The sequence below is a fragment of the Oreochromis aureus genome, linkage group 19, assembly GCF_013358895.1.
Source record: "Oreochromis aureus strain Israel breed Guangdong linkage group 19, ZZ_aureus, whole genome shotgun sequence".
Lineage (NCBI taxonomy): Eukaryota > Metazoa > Chordata > Actinopteri > Cichliformes > Cichlidae > Oreochromis > Oreochromis aureus.
The window spans coordinates 371,857-389,728 of record NC_052960.1 but is presented as its reverse complement, the minus strand read 5'-3'; the positions used below and the strand labels follow the sequence as shown (position 1 = coordinate 389,728).

General features: G+C 40.7%; 2 long non-coding RNA genes across 2 annotated transcripts; both read left to right on the top strand.

Moving 5' to 3' along the window:
- Positions 1-2,424: 2,424 nt before the first annotated feature.
- Positions 2,425-3,877, top strand: LOC120435047. Its single transcript, XR_005609486.1, has 3 exons — positions 2,425-2,638; positions 2,733-3,090; positions 3,834-3,877. It is a non-coding gene; the product is annotated as an uncharacterized LOC120435047 (long non-coding RNA).
- A 7,350-nt stretch (positions 3,878-11,227) lies between these two features.
- LOC120434656 lies at positions 11,228-15,119 on the top strand. The gene is made up of 3 exons (XR_005609253.1): positions 11,228-11,341; positions 12,379-12,405; positions 14,113-15,119. It is a non-coding gene; the product is annotated as an uncharacterized LOC120434656 (long non-coding RNA).
- The last annotated feature ends 2,753 nt before the right edge of the window (positions 15,120-17,872 follow it).

The window sequence follows — 17,872 nt, the reverse complement described above, 5'->3', positions numbered from 1 at the left end:
GAACAACAGGTAATTATTGTATATATAAAACCCCTTAGTAAACCATGTTCACCGAAGTGTATTTACCAACATACATAAAGATATTACACATATTACACTCGGAAACATTGGAAATCAGTTTTGGCAGGCGAACACTTTTTTGGCACAACGCCGGCAATATTTCAATTATCTGTGTAATTAGCTAAGTAATTCCTAAATGCGTGTAGATTAAAGGAAATGATTTTACCTGGATATGATTGTCTCTGATGAGCCTAAGGTACAAAACGTGCGGGCGACGACGATAAGGTTTTTCTAGCTCCTCGAGAAATAAAATTGTCCACACAACGGAGCGACATTTCTGGGTCTATTTTAAAGTTTTCGCGCTGTGGCGCTAGCGATTGGGAAAAACACGCAAGTAAGGGCGGAGTTGAAGACTAGGAGGCTGTCCACAGCCCATCTGTTATGTTGGATAACTCATTGTTTGTTCAATAAAGTTTCTGATTCGTTCAACTCGTTTGAGCTGTGAGCCAGGAGGAAGGGGGTTAGTGAGTCCTGAGTGATTCGCTTATGCTATGATTCAGCACAGCAAGGGAGGGGGTGAGTAACTCAAATGTGCTGTACGCATGCTAGCTGAGCGATGTTACTGTGAACCGAGGAGCTATTGTCTTGATGTGAGCTTGTACTCAGGGATTTTTCTTCCAGTTCAGAGCAGGAATGTTTTTGTTAATAAACTGGCTGTTGTTTTTTCCCCCACAATTTTAATTATAAGCTAGATATATTTCTACTAATGGAATTAGTTTGCTAACAGCAACAGTCAGTGAGTCAGTTGCGCTTGTGAATCATGATTCACGAGTCAGTAAAGTGATTCTCGAGTATTGAACGATTCGTTCACGAATCGAACATCACTAAATTTTTGGGTTCAGATGAGGTCAGACCCCCTCATCATCATGTTGTTAGTTTTATTTCCCACCAGCTTTGCCCGGCCGCTTACACTCCTTTCACCTGTTGACAGGGGATTTCTTTAAATCACCCTGCCGTTCTTCAGCTGAGACATCTGAGTTAGAAAACACAAACACTGCAGAAGTTTTTCACTCACGAGTGGGCAGTCATGGAACGCAGGATCTGTGACTCATCACTGTCTGCGTTCTTTATTTATACAGTTCTGTGTCTGTGTGTGTGTGTGTATGTGTGTGTGTGTGTGTGTGTTTGAACTCCCCCAGGGGGCGCCCCTGTACCGTCAGCTAGAACTCTGGCAGCAGAAGAATAGGTCTGATTGATAATCTGGGACCCGTCACTGCAGGTCTGTATCTCCGGGCTAGCCTAGACATTTTCAGTCTGATGGAATGAATGAGATTTAGTCACAGTCTGTTTTTTTTCTCTAATTTGTACTTCGCTCCTATTCGCTCTATCAGTAGGTTTGCTCCAATTTGTTCTGGGCTGGACAAAATCATCACCTGTCTGAGGAATCGGTGGCCCAACCTTAACCTCCCCAGGCCTTGCACCTGTCGGTTCTGGATCCTGAATGGACCCAATCACCTTTTCATCGTTTCCAGGAACAATAGGAGAAATAACCCGGCTTGGTGAGACGTCCCCTAACCCTATCAAAGGGGTAGATTGTGAGTCCCGAACAGTGGGATTTCTCGTGACCTGAACTTTAGGGTACAGGGACGTCTGATTTAATCTGTTCACTTGGCTCAGGGGTGGGAATTCCTCCTCGCTCTCTAAGTTTAATTCCTCTGCTGTCTCTTCTCCAAAAGATTCTACAGAAGGCGAGGGAGCAGAGATGTCTGAGCCCTCCAAGTTTTCAGTGACTGACTGTACCATCGTACCTGCAGCTAACCTGGCTTTGTAACGCTTTGTCATCCAGTGAAAAGCTGAAAAGCTTCCCATGTTATGTGACCATGGTTTACAATAATCTTAGTGTAATGTTTTGCAACCATGTCTGCGTGTTCCTTCCCACTGCCTCCCTAAGGTCCTCCGTGGGGGAGGAGGGTCTGATAAATGCTGTAAGTTTTAATATCTGTCTCCTCATTTCCTTAGGGGAAGTTTGGGTTAGAATAGCTTTGTCAATGATGTTTTTGTGATGTATGGCCTGCATTAATTTGAAGTAACTTTTTGCTACCCGTCTAGTCATTCAACGGTTGGTATACAAAATGATGATTACGTCGCGGACCTGTTTGTCCCCTCCCTCTGAATATTGCTGTGGTGTTTTCTGGCAGATGGATGACCAAAAGAATGTTAAGCTGCATTATAGAGTGTGACAGCTGCTGGTAAGAACGACCTAAAGTTTAAAGATAAAGTTTCCCTCAAATCTGAAATATATTTTGGGGAGGATTTTACGTGATGTCCGCGAACACAGCGCAAACATCCACACCTTCCCAGCTGATAATTAGAGGAATTATAAGAAACAGCTGTGCAGTGGGGGAAATGAGAAGTATAGGAAAAAACAGGAGAGAGGAGATGGTTATATCTCGACTTAGATTCAGACACATTGGTTTGAATAGCACATTATTTTGCAGTAAGGAACAGGAGACAACACATTTTATTGCATTGTCAGAAGTATGATATTGAAAGAAGACAACTGATCAAAAAGGCTGGACGATATGACAGTGAAACTGGACTTGAGTGATTTATTTCGTACAAACTACATAAGTGAAAAGTAAGTAAGGCTGTATTTTGGTTTTTAAAGCAGACCCATTTGTGCGGGAGGATTTGAATTTTGTTTTTGTCATTTGGTCCACACTCCACACCAGTTGGTGGCTGTAATGCACCATTTTGCTGTGAAGAAGAAGGAGGAGGAGAAAAAGACGACGACATCATTTTGCATTCCTTTCTCATCCAAGGTGGCCCAGAGCGTGAAGCGGCTAAGCACTGCAGAGCGATTTGATGTCTTCAGGAAAACTGCTCATTTTACTATTGCAAATGTTTATGGACTGCCTTTGACTGGTCTTTTACTCTGAATTGGTTGATATGTTTATAAAGAACTCTACTGTAGGGTGTATTTGTTTCATTTGTCTTTTAGGGATTTTTTTAAATATTTGGTTGTTTTGTTGCTTTAGTGGAGGTGCGGCCGCTTGTTGGAAAAAATGGCGCATGGCTGAACTTTTAAAAGTAAGTACTGAATATTAACAAAGAACATTACTGTTGGCCACATGTCGGCAAAGTTATGTCATGTTAGTGATGTTTGTACTTTCAGCGTCAGCTTGGTTTCAAAGCCTTTACAGAGAATGTGATGATTTTATGGATAATTAAAGTCAGTCATATATCCACAAACACAACAAGCTGAAAGTCAGTGATGCTGCTCGGTTTGCAGTCCTGAATATGACGGCACAAGCAGGATTCACTGCACTGTTAATGTTAGCTATGTTATATTGCTGCCTCTGTTCGGTGGTGTCGAGCCAAACGGACTTTAACGTGTGTTTGAACGAGCTGACGGTTCACTCGTTAAGCTGAAAGAAAGATGCTTTAATCACAGGAGTCACACATGTGTCCACTGTACCATCTGGGAACTCTTCTTGTTTAGCACTCGTAATAACACAAACACTAAATCCTCCTTCTCTTGTGCTGTTTTGTAGCAGTGTGTACACCTGAGACTGTCACCTGTCTGTCTGTCCTGCACTCTTTCTGTTTCTTTCTCTCTGATTGTGTAATAAAAGTGTCAAGAGTGCGCACCGCGGATGACGTCAGTGCGCACACTGTGTCTGAGGAGGATGTGTGGAAGTACTTCAGGAGAGTGAACCCACGCAAAGCTACTGGTCCGGACGGGATTCCCGGCCGCGTCCTCAAGTCATGCGCGGCTCAGCTGGCTGGAGTGTTTACACACATCTTCAACCTTTCCCTCTCTCTGTCTGTAGTCCCAGCCTGCTTCAAAATGGCCACCATCGTCCCTGTACCCAAATCCTCCACCATCTCCTCATTGAACGACTGGCGACCTGTAGCCCTGACCCCTATCGTGAGCAAATGCTTCGAGAAGCTGGTCAGGGACTTCATCTGCTCCGCACTACCCAACTCACTGGACCCTCTACAGTTCGCATACCGCCACAACAGGTCCACTGATGATGCCATAGCCCTGACACTCCATGCTGCCCTGTCACACCTGGAGAAGAGAGACACGTATGTGAGAATGCTGTTTGTAGATTACAGCTCAGCATTCAATACCATCGTTCCCTCGAAGCTGGACAGGAAACTGCAGGATCTAGGACTGAGCAGCTCCCTCTGCAGCTGGATCCTTAACTTCCTGTCTGACAGACGCCAAGTGGTCAGACTGGGCAGCACCACCTCATCCCCCATCACACTGAACACTGGTGCTCCACAGGGGTGTGTACTGAGCCCTCTCCTCTACTCACTCTACACCTACGACTGCACGGCCACTAGAAACTCCAACATCATTGTGAAGTTTGCGGACGACACTACAGTGTTGGGTCTTATCACCAACGGTGATGAGACGGCCTACAGGGAGGAGGTCAGCGCCCTGACCCACTGGTGTCAAGACAACCATCTCACCCTCAACGTCACAAAGACAAAGGAGTTGATAGTGGACTTCCGGAGGTGCAGAGGAGTACACACCCCCATCACCATCAACGGCGCCGCTGTGGAGAGAGTGAGCAGCTTCCGCTTCCTTGGTGTACATCTGGCTGAGGATCTTACGTGGTCAGTACACATAAACAAAACAGTGAAGAAGGCGCAACAGCGCCTCTTCTTTCTCAGGAGACTGAAAAGATTCGGCATGAGCCCCCGCATCCTCAGGACCTTCTATCGCTGTGCCATTGAGAGCATCCTCACCGGATGCATCACCACCTGGTATGGCAACAGCACCGCTTACAACCGCAAAGCTCTCCAGAGAGTAGTGCGGTGTGCTGAACGGATAATTGGAGGTGAGCTTCCCTCCCTCCAAGACATCTACAGGAAGCGGTGCCTGAGGAAAGTGGGGAGGATCATCAAGGACTCCAGTCACCCCAGCCATAAACTCTTCAGACTACTTCCATCAGGAAGGAGGTTCTGCAGCATCCGGTCCCGAACCAGCAGACTGAGAGACAGCTTTTTCCACCAGGCCATCAGACTGCTGAACACGTCATAGACACCTCACCCTCACTACTGGAACTTCAACATTATGCACTCCATACTGTACATTAATGCCACTGTTTTACACATACCTACCTCTGTATATTTTATATATCTTATTTTATTGTTTACACACACACACACACACACACACACACGCACACACACGCACACGCACACACGTAGAAAAACATATTTAGTACACACATTCAGTAATGTATATACCTTTATATATGGTACATATATTTATTACTTTTTAGATTAACCATTTTTATATTTTGCTTGTTGCATGTTATTGTATTTTGCACAACTCTGTTGCTTGTGAAGCTCGCACACAAGAATTTCACTCGCATGTACTGTACCAGTGTACCTGCACATGTGACGTGACAATAAAAGTGATTTGATTTGATTTGAAGAGTTTATTTTTAATAAGACATTCTTCAGGTTGAATAAAGACACTCAGACGGTTTGAATATAATACGTGCACGGGTGAGGACTCTGGCGAGACCCACACTGAGTGCAGGCGACAGTTCTTTATTTATAGGTTACATCGCGTATGCAAGTACATCACATTTCCTCTTTTACAAGTTCCTCTAAACCAATGGTTGTGTGTGTGGGTGTGTGTGAGTCACATGTGTGTCTGGCTGCTTCTTCTAGGAAACGTGGTGCACTTTTGAACTCTTGTGGTTTGGGTGCTGCATCTGTTTCCTGTTTAACTTATTTGTGATGTAGAGTTAAATGTCAGCTTGCAAAACAGTGGAAAAGTTCAGCAAATCTTGTGAAATATATGAACACTTCATGATATGCTTGTTAATGAAAGATAATAAAACAACGAATAAAAACACATAAAACATAAAATCTTACAACAAAAAGCATGAACATGTATTTATAAGTTACACTTGTGTTTGAATCCTGCAGCTTATCACACATTTGATTTCCATGTGGGTGAGGGCAGACTGAGGGACCCACTGCTGCACATCATCTGTGAGGCTTTGCACCCTAATTGTCTGTCCTGAATCAGTCTTATTAGGTAATGTTCAAATAATTTTATCATCCCAGTGTTTTCAGTGTGGGAGAAAGTACTCAGGGCCTTCAAGTTACACACTATGAAAGGCAGCAACAAGTTTAATATTCAGAAACCTAAAGTATGTATCAGCAGCAGAATGGAGCTAAAAATAAATGTTTGTTTCAGTTCTATGAAGCTTTGAGTATTTTGGATTAGTAGCACTGCTGTGTTTGTTGCATCATATTGCTGTAATTGTTTATATGCTTTATATATTCTGAGCTAAGTTCATATTCTGTTATGTGTTTGTATACTTTCTGCCCAGTTTGACTCATTTAGCAGAAGTCAGCCTGTTTAAGGCTCTGATATCTATTCTGTATGACTTAAAGCAGTTATGACATGGTCTGATTTTCTCACCCAATAAAGGAATATTTCATATACTTCATTCTATCAGACACAGTTATCAATTCAATTCAATTCAATTCAATTCAATTTTATTTATATAGCGCCAAATCACAACAAAAGTCGCCTCAAGGCGCTTTATATTGTACAGTAGATAGCACAATAATAAATACAGAGAAAAACCCAACAATCATATGACCCCCTATGAGCAAGCACTTTGGCGACAGTGGGAAGGAAAAACCCTTTAACAGGAAGAAACCTCCGGCAGAACCAGGCTCAGGGAGGGGCGGCCATCTGCTGCGACCGGTTGGGGTGAAAGAAGGAAAACAGGATGAAAGACATGCTGTGGAAGAGAGACAGAGATTAATAACAGATATGATTCGATGCAGAGAGGTCTATTAACACATAGTGAGTGAGAAAGGTGACTGGAAGGGAAAAACTCAATGCATCATGGGAATCCCCGGCAGCCTACGTCTATTGCAGCATAACTAAGGGAGGATTCAGGGTCACCTGGTCCAGCCCTAACTATATGCTTTAGCAAAAAGGAAAGTTTTAAGCCTAATCTTGAAAGTAGAGATAGTGTCTGTCTCCCGAATCCAAACTGGAAGTTGGTTCCACAGAAGAGGGGCCTGAAAACTGAAGGCTCTGCCTCCCATTCTACTTTTAAACACTCTAGGAACAACAAGTAGGCCTGCAGTGCGAGAGCGAAGTGCTCTAATAGGGTGATATGGTACTACAAGGTCATTAAGATAAGATGGAGCCTGATTATTTAAGACCTTGTATGTGAGGAGCAGGATTTTGAATTCAATTCTGGATTTAACAGGAAGCCAATGAAGGGAAGCCAAAACAGGAGAAATCTGCTCTCTCTTTCTAGTCCCTGTCAGGACTCTTGCTGCAGCATTTTGGATTAGCTGAAGGCTTTTCAGCGAGTTTTTAGGACATCCTGATAATAATGAATTACAGTAGTCCAGCCTGGAAGTAATAAATGCATGAACTAGTTTTTCAGCGTCACTCTGAGACAGGATATTTCTAATTTTAGAGATGTTGCACAAATGGAAGAAAGCAGTCTTACATATTTGTTTAATATGTACGTTGAAGGACATGTCCTGGTCAAAAATGACTCCAAGGTTTCTCACAGTGTTACTGGAGGCCAAGGTAATGCCATCCAGAGTAAGAATCTGCTTAGATACCATATTTCTAAGATTTTCAGGGCCGAGTACAATAACCTCAGTTTGATCTGAATTAAGAAGCAGAAAGTTATCACAGCTCGTACATTTTGTTTTTACACATTTAGTAATGTCAACATATTAAACGAACAATACTAGATTTAAGGTGACAGGAAATATAAATAAATAAATGCAACTTGTCCCCCTAACCTGTCAGTATTTGACACAGAGTTCAAATTCACTGCTGTAATAACCAGTGTTGGTCAAGTTACTTGAAAAAAGTAATCAGTAACTAATTACTGATTATATAACACTAAGGGGTTAGGCACTAAGTGCATGATATTGCAGCACAGACATGTATTTGCAAGATAGACTGGAATAAATAATGACGCATCAAATATTACATAGGCTGCAGTGAATTTCTGTCGATGCAGGTTATTGAAACTTAGCTTTGAAGCACATGTTAAAAGCACTTTTACTCTTGTATTTTTCATAAATACAAGAACTCTAGAAACAAAAACAAAAAAACCCCAATCACAGGACATTTTGCAGAGTTCAAACCTGCAGCTGCAGCGCAAACAACAACAAACACTGTTTGTAAACGTGTCCTGGAGTTTATGCAGGTGCAGACAGAGCTACTGCTGTAAGTAAGCCTAACAGCTTCCAGATCATTTATTCTGGCTATATAGCAAGAAGGTCATCACTTCTTCAAGCACTGTCTTTATGATCTGGTCAGAGAGCAAGGACAGCAGCAGTCCTCTGTCATTGAAGAAAAGACATCTGCCCAAGATGAAGAAACTTCCTCTCCAGAAGATGAGGGGACAATCTCCAAAGAGGCTGACTGCATCACTACTGACTAGCCAGTGCCTGAATCCTCTTCTTTGGGATGGAGGTGGAGGCCAAGCAGCTGATGGAAAAGAACATAGGAGCATTTTCTGAGACCGAGGAGCCGGTGACTGAGTGGATCCCTCATGAAAGGAAAACCATGTGGGTCCCACCACTGCATTAGCAGCCTGAGATCTACTTTTGACTTTTTTATAACAAAGGAGATCTTTTAGCTGCTGTGCAAACCTGCACGGGAGGCGAAGGTGTGAGGACTGGAGGATTATAGATGAAGTGGAGATGTGAGCCTAAACCAGAATGCATGTTGGATGACAACACTGGAAGTTCTCAGGAAGTGAAAAAAAGGCATGGGGTTCAGACTCCAACTGACGGAGGAGCTCCGAGTACAACGTCTTTCCTTCGGTCATCTTGGCAGAGGAACCCCTCAGATGAAAACTGGCACAGGGGAAACAACCCAGAGCTTCCTCCCCGGCTCCTCCAGTTGCAACAGAGGAAGATTTTGTTTTCTGTCTTTGGCTTTCACAAAGACAATCTAACAAGGATAACCTGGATAAATATATAAATAAAAAAAGCAGTTTCACAGTGATGATTCTATTTATGAAGCACAGAAAAGCAAACCAGAACAACCTGGTCTAACGTAAAAACATGTTGCAGTCTAATACCCAGTCTAATAGCCCTAATAGCAACAAGTACCATCAAGCATTTACAGTAACTATTAATGACTGATTTGCATTACTAGGGGGATTTTGGACAGATTTTGTTCCATTAAGGTCCAATATACGGTTTTCAAGTCATGCAAAGTTCTTAATTTCATTGAAGTCTAGAATCTGATTAGTCTGCACCAAGAGTTTTGTTTCGTTCAGAGTTCCTTGTGTTTTGGATCAACTCATCAATTTCCTGCTGTGAATCCCAAGTATGATTAATCTGAAGCTCAGGAGCTGATGGCATGATGCAGGTCCTGAAGGTAGTAAAGGAACTCTGGACCATCACAGTAACAGCATCATGTTTGACTTAAACGCTGGTGTTTTTCTGAAATTCGTCTCTCACTATAGCAGACTCAGTTTAGTGCAGTGAGTCAGCACAGCTCTTGTGATCATCAAGATGTTTTTAGGCAAATGTGAGAAAGGATTGGTGTTCAGTTTGGCCAGTCAATGTTTTTGCCTTTTTGTCTACAACCTCTGGGATGGGTCTCCAAATCCTTAGAAGTGTGTTTGTAAACCTATCTTGAGCGGCTCATGAGTAGCAGTTCATGGAAAAAAAAATTTCACATAGGGCAGGGGTCTCAAACTGCAGTCCTCGAGGGCCTGTTTTCTGAAGCTTTTCCATGTGTCCATGTTACAACACACCTGAATAAAATTTGTAGGTCATTAGCAAGAGTATAGAATTTGACTGCATGCTGAGGTGTCCCCAATCACAGTCCACGAGGGCCGGTGTCCCTGCAGGTTTTAGATCTCACCCTGGGTCAACACACCTGAATCACATGTTTAGTTCATTATCAGGCCTCTTGAGAACTTCAAGACATGTTGAGAAGGTAATTAATCCATTTAAATCAGCTGTGATGGATCAAGGACACATCTAAAACCTGTAGGGACACTGGCTGGGATTGGGGACCCCTGCTCTAACCCTACCCTACCTACTCAATTAAATTTGAATAAATGTAAGTGTTTGGAAAAATGTACTTCTAAAATACTTTTCTTTCATCATGTTCATTCACTCGTGAGTTGCTGTAACATTAAGCAAATGGCTGAGTGTATAGTCTGCTAATGACCTATTAATGTTATTCAGGTGTGCTGCAACAGGGACATGTGCAAAATTTACAGGACACCAGCCATCGATGACTGGAGTTTGAGACCCATGATGTAGGGCATTGAGGATTTCAAAAGCTTCTTTCTCTTCATAAATTAAATCCCGGTCTAAAAACTGCTTTTTGTAATTTGTGATGATGACTTGGAGAATACAAGTGGGATGAAAACATAAAATTATCAAATTTGCAAGAGGCCAGATACTTAAAAAAAACAAAACAAAAAAAAAAACAAGGCTGTGTTTTTGAAAATAATCCTGCCCACATTTACAAAAGATGAACTGTATGTGAAAGTCATGTTTGTTTGTTTGTTTGTTTGTTTGTTGTTTTTTTAAATAAATGTGGGAATCTCCAGCAAAGTCCTTACATGCAACAGCTTACATTCAGGACTCATTTCTGTTTTTTTATCATTAAATTATCTACAAAGAAATTATATTTTTACTACATTTTGATAATTAGGGCCTAATATCAGCTATCATAAGTTTGTCATAGATTTAATTGAGTGCTTATTGCTGTGTATCAAACATGCCCCAAGTAAATTTCTGTGTACTTCTAAGTTCTTTTCCTACTGAATTTTAATTTATGTTTTCAGACTGTTTGTTTTTATTGTGTCAATAGAATTTGAATGCAGGCCACCTCAAATGTTAAAGGCTACAAACATTACATACAAGCTATCATTTGTGATTGGTGCCTGCTTTTAAATTGTGATGTCACCATTTGATAAAGTGTGCATTTCTAGGTGTAGCAAATCATTGGTTATGATATCTACTCTGTTATGTAATCGAACCTAAATTGTAGAGCATTACATGACTACAAAACTTGTGAGGTTTATTGCAAATGGATAAAACCACATATTACCTTCATGAAGAGGGTGATCTTTATTAGGGTGTAGAGAAAAAAAAAGAAAACGGAGAGGAGCTGTTGCATGTATTCCAGCTGTGGTAATCAAAGAATTTTCCTGAATATATCTGACTAGAGAGAGTGATGCAGTATTGACTCTGATGTTGATTTGAGTTGTCTCATTCTGTATTTTTGTTCTTTGTCTTTTGCTATAGAGTGAACAGATCTTTGGTTTTGCCTTTTCTGGTAAGTAGACAGTGATGGTAATGTTTAGTATTTTATACATGGCCAAAAGACAGTCAGGATTTATAACCTGTAGCAGCAGCGCCCCCACACAGGACTGCTGACTGTCCCTGACGTTTAATAGCATCATTTATGTCTAAATTTAATTTTTGATGGCTTATCAAGTCCAAATATAGCTAAATGTCAGAGATGTTTGCATACACTTGTTCAATTTCTCCTTATGCTACATAATCCTTATGTGGGTTATGTAGCGAACCATACTATGAAAGTGCTTTGTGTGAGTCAGTATAGGTGGTAACTTAAACAGTTAAGAGCAACACAGCTATCGATTTTTAGTGTCTCTCATCTTCCACTTATGAATTAGCATGAAGTCAAAACACTAGAAGTATTTTGCCTGAGTGACAACAAGTGATACTTTTACCCTTAAGTGATAATAAAAAGTAAGAAAATCTAAAGTGTGAGTAGGTATATTAAAGCCAGTGTTTTAAAATTAAATCTAAATGTTGCCAAAAAGGGACATACTGAAAAACACATAAATATTCCGAGCAACAGGTACAATGGAAGGACTTTTTATTGTAATATTTTAAGAAATTTTAATTTCAATAGAAAAAAATTGTGCGCCACTGTTGTTGGTGTAACATAGACTAAAACCTGATGAGGTTTCCTGTTGCTTCTGATTTAAACAATTACTTTGTATTCAATGTTTTTAACCTGAAATGACATTAAAGTTGTGGTTCTTCACATTTTATTACAACTGACTTCTGTTTGAAAATGTTTGAGCCACAAAGCTTCTGTGTTGGAAATATTTGGTATATCCTGCATTTGTGCCAACAAATATTGGTGCCTATTCTTTGCACTTCTGTAGTATGAATGCTTTTATTACACGTTATAGCCATGTGAGACTCTGCAACTAATGTTCATAAAGGCCTGAAGAAATTGAGGATTTTACTAGTTATTCTATGTCACAGTAAATTGGATTGTGTGTGAAGAGGCTCAACAGTCATTACACAGTGATCTGATGTATTGTTTCCTTTCTTTAGACTGCTGATCTGATCGTCTCAAATCTGGTAAGTAAAGGTTTGTCTGAGGTCCTTGCAGTCTTTCTTCCTTGCAGATTTATTTTGTTTATGTTTTTTTGTCACATTTAAATGTTTCAAATCATCTAACAAGGATAACCTGGATAAATAGAAAAAAACAGTTTGACAGTGATGATTTCATTTATGAAGCACAGAAAATCAAACCAGAACAACCTGGCCTAATGTAAAATCATGTTGCTGTCTAATACCCAGCTGTGGAGGCCCTGATAGCAACAAGTACCATTAAGCATTTACTGGGGCGGGGATTTTGTCCACTCTACTTTCAGAATTGTTTTCATTAAGGTCCAATATAAGGTTTTCAAGTCATGTAAAGTTCTCAATTTCATTAAAGTACAGACTCTGATTAGTCTACACCATAGGTGTCAAACTCTGGCCGCCTAATTACATTTGGCCCGCGAAGCCATACTAAATTATTATTAGAGCTGGCCTACTGGTATTATATTGTTTAGTATTAAGCTTTGCTTGTTCCATATTCAGTTTTTCAGCAAAACTTGTTTGAGTCCATAAGAAGAGATTCATTCTTAAATCTGGAGGAAGATCTTTTTTTCAATAAATATTAATGTTAGCCCGCGACCTTGTTCCACTTTTGGATTTTGGCCCACTGTGTATTTGAATAAAATGAAACTCTTGGTGTAGACCAGGGGTGTCAAACTCAGAGTTGGACTTGCTTGTTTGCTTTAGATCAGTTTCCTGCTGTGAATCCCAAGTATGATTAAACTGAAGCTCAGGACCTGACGGCATGATGCAGGTCCTGAAGTAGTAAAGGAACTCTGGACCATCACAGTAACAGCATCATGTTTGACTTAAACGCTGGTGTTTTTCTGAAATTCGTCTCTCACTATAGGAGACTCAGTTTAGTGCAGTGAGTCAGCACAGCTCTTGTGATCATCAAGATGTTTTTAGGCAAATGTGAGAAAGGATTGGTGTTCAGTTTGGTCAGTCAATCAATAAATTTGAGTTGACTGGATGTAAACTTAATGTAGAACAGGAAGCCTGAAACTGACTGCTCTAATGTCAGTGTGTAGGTTTTTTGGACCATATAATATTTACAGGAACTGTTGCAGCACATCTTGATTTCAGTCAATACACTCTGTTTGTTTTTATAGTGTTAACAGAATGCAAAAGTGTCCTTATATCAGTTCCACCACCATTTGTTAAACATTGTCATTCAGTTCAGTCCAATATGCACTGTATTTTTCAGATTATGAACGGGTCTGTTTTTTAAACATAAGGTACATTAAGCCAAACGAAACAGCCAGATAAGTCAAGCTGTGTTCAACTCATTCACAATAACTCGCAACATTGTTCAGTTGTAACACATAAAATACAGAACGATACACTCACTTTTTCAGTTTATTCCTCTTCCACAAATCCATCAAATTCTTCATGAGTTTGAAACCTAATATTATGTTGAAGCACAGTGCGAATTACACCGCGAGGCTCCTAGCTACGGTAGCTTACCAAAGTTGTACTACAACATTTTGAAAAATCTTGCAGCGCCGTGTCCAACATAGAATTGGTTTGAAGTCAGTAAGCACAGCCAGAATGAATACATAAGGCGCACTGTCTATTTTTGAGAAAATGAAAGGATTTTAAGTGTGCCTTATTGTCTGAAAAATACAGTAAAGTCAGCTTTATTGGAAATATGTCTAATTCCAGTCCCTTTGTGTCTTACAGGTGACCTGTTGCAGAAAGCCCTCTCCCTCTATCATTAACAAGCAATTCAGTCTGTCCTATCACTCTCCCCACTCTATCTATTTTGACAAGCCATTCTATCTTGTATCACTCTATCCCAAGAGCTCTATCTAATTTACCAAAAATCACGTTTTGACTGAGATCAAGTTTTGACTGGAATCAAGTTTTGTCTGGAATAATCAAGCTTTGACTGGTCCCAGTTTTTGGGAAATTGAAGTTACCAGTACTTCATCTATCTGTTACAGAATTCTGAGAGATCTCTGCTCTCACTGCTCCTTCTTTCCTGTTGTTAGACTCTCTCACCTCCAGTCATTTTGCTGGAAATTACAAGTAGAAAGTTGAATATACAGTACAGTACAGTACAGTACAACTTATAGTAGAAACTACTTACACAACCCTACATTTTAATTTTGCATTACACTTTGGAATTAACAGTGATAGTTTGGCTTTCTTTGATAAATTATATAAAATATCACCTTTTTAAAAGTTTATTTGTAATAAGATAATCTGGTTATTTTGTAATACATACATTCAGATAAATACATTCACATAAATAAGAAATGGGATCCAAATACATTTTGCTAGTCTGTTTTGTTGGCTATAACAGTTGACTGCAAGTTTATACTATTATTATTTAAGGACAAACCCATTTTTGTCACTCAGTGTAAGTAGTATCATCATCAGTTAGTATCATCGAGAAGCTGCCTGAGGACCCAGAGTTCCTGTTTCCTGACTGCTGCAGAAAATCCAGCTGAAGAATCCTCATCGCCTGTCATCTGATCATCACACCACCACAGCTCCATATATTTGATTTAAATTTTAGATATCTGAAAGATTTACATAAACTCCCTTAAGAGCTAAGACTTTTATTATAGCCTGTTGATTGTTGAGATTTATTCTGCATATCAATTTACAGGAGTTGTAATTATTTACCAGTCGGGTTAAAAAAATATAAGTAAAATTATACAGTTTCTAAAAAAGCTACAATAAAACGGACCAAATTGTTTCAAGAGAACTTTGAATATCTTTTTATTTTGAGTTTGTAGTACAAATCAGCTTTTCATTCATAAGAACATTTTAAAGTAGTATAATAGTATATTTCTCAGATTTAATAGTAACTTAAAGAGTTATACGTTTTTCTGTGTTTCAAGGTTGAGTTTTGTTTACATTTGTGTATAAATACATATAAGCTCCAGGTTGTACTTCAGCAAAATGCCAAGAAAAGGTCAAAGGTCGCAGTCCCAGAAGCTTAGACGTCAGAAGGAGAAAGAACAGGTAAATGTTTCTCAGAGCAGTGAGCAGGTGAACGTGTGTGTTTCAACTTTTTCCAGCACAGAAGTGCAGAGCAGTGTTCAGACAGCCACAGTGTCTTATGCAGATGTGGTTAGTGTCTGTCCCGGAGCCTGAAGTTATGCAGGTAATCCATATTGAACCCCAGGTAACTGTACAAACACAGCATGATGGAGAAGCTCCAGGACCGTCTCATGTAAAAGTTGCAAACACTGAAAGTCATCCACGAGTGAGTAGCATCTGTGCATCCCGAAGCCAGGCCTCTCCTAAGTATGGAAAGTACCGGAATCAGCAATGCATGGCTAACAGTTTGGTTTTCCTGTCATTCTTACACGAGGATGAATTCATAACCAGAGCAGATCTTAACCGTGTGCCAGAAAGAGGTTTGTGAACAGCGTGTTTCTAGCCTGCGATGAGCTTCCCACAGTGGTCACCAGCCGCAGACACGAGTATCAAGTGGACATGTCGCAGTGTGCTCGTTATGGCACATTCGATGGTACAGATCATCTTCCGAGCCTTGAACAGGGATTACAGTGTTTGATTCCAGACATTCGCTATGCTTTGCTAGTCATGGGTCATCGCAGTTTGCAGGCTGACTTCTGGTGAATACGCATACTTTGACCCACACCCACAATGGATGAAAAGAGACGTCTTAAACTGACACCAAGTGCTTACTTCAAGTCAAGGCTTTTCAACATTGATGCAAGATTTGCTAAAGATACAAATTACCTGTTTTTCTCACAGTTTGTCACTGAAATACACTTGGCTAATTCCAGCATGACAATACAGCTAAGGAAAGATGGACGGAAAATCACATCAGGAATGTTACAAAGTAAGACAGAAGTAGAGAAGCTGGTAAGAAATAAAGATGCAATCAGATTTATGCAGCCACTCAGAGGAACTCCAGCTTACTGGCAGAAAACTACCAGAGATTTATTCAGTATGCTTCATCAAATAGGAACACCTCAGTTCTTTGTCACGTTCTCTGCTGCTGAGATGAGATGGCCTGAAGTGATTCAAGCAATAAAGAGACAGCAAGGTGAAGAGGTTGATTTTGAAGCCCTGGACTGGTCAGAAAAGTGTGAAATTCTAAGACCACGATGCGAATGTTGATGCCTTGTTCAGAGATTTGCTTTTTTCTCCTGCACAGCCCCTTGGTGAAATCATTGATTACTTTTACAGAGTTGAGTTCCAGCACAGAGGTAGTCCGCATATACACATGTTGCTGTGGATTCGAGAAAAGGTGGAAGTAGATGTGGATGACGACCAAACTGTCTGTGACTTTGTGGACAGATACATCTCAGCTCAACTCCCTGATCCAGAAAAACAACCTGAACTGCACAAAAAAGTCACTGAACTACAAAAGCACAGCACAAACCACACAAAGACATGCTTTAAGAGTGTGAACTCTGGTTGTAGATTTGGGTTTCCAAAACCACCAGCCACAAGAACAATGATTGTGAGACAGGATGAGGATTCAGACACTGAAGCTGCAAAAGCCAAACTCAGACCTTTGTTGAACCTGCTGAAGGAACCTGAAGCTGCTTCCCTCACCATCAGTGTTGGGACTAACGTGTTATTAAGTAACGCGTTACAGTAACTACGTTATTATTGTGGTAACGAGCACGGTAACTAGTTATTATGCCAAAACCAGGAACGCGTTACTCGTTACTGGGATTTAGATAGGCTCGTTACTCGTTACTTCGTGTGGAGGATATCGCGGAGCTTCCACAGATTCAATAACATTAGCAAGTGGTGGAGGCCAGCAGGTGGATGAAGGAAAAGGGAGGCAAGAGGAGAGACCCGAAGCGGCCGCCGGTCCGAGTGTCAGATGAACTGAACTTCAGGTAATAAGTTATGACCTGCAGTCTATCGGAGTCAGATATAAACCAAGTTTAGGTGGAGTTTATTTTCGGTATGCTGACATTTTCGTACTGCGTGCTAGCTAGCATGACGGAGTTTCTATACAGCTGGGTGGGTGCTATGTTACTGATGTTGAACTTTATTTTGTTCATACGGTTAATTATTAGAGTTGCCAACCATCCCGTAAAAAACAGAATCGTCTGGTATTCAGAGAAAATATTACGCGTTTCGTACTGAGGTGAAAAGGAACACAGTTTGTCCCGGACTTCAGCTACAATGAAAAAGACACAAAGCTGAAGCTGCACAGCTGCCTCTTCTTCTCTCATTCTCTCCTCTCCTGTTTCTACTTCAATCACGAAACTGATCAATGATCAGCTGATCGGCTTTTCTCTCTTGTTTATTTATCGCCCACTTTGCACCAGAAAGAGGAAAGCAGCGGATGTCGCGCTAAACAACAGCAGCACGTTTAAGCTTGATCAGCTGTTGTTAGAATTTATTTAATATTAATTTCTAGTATCAGCTGATGTTTGCTGGAGCCACAGCTGTAAAGCTGCTGGTCATGATATCGGTTTGGTTATCTGGTGAGAGG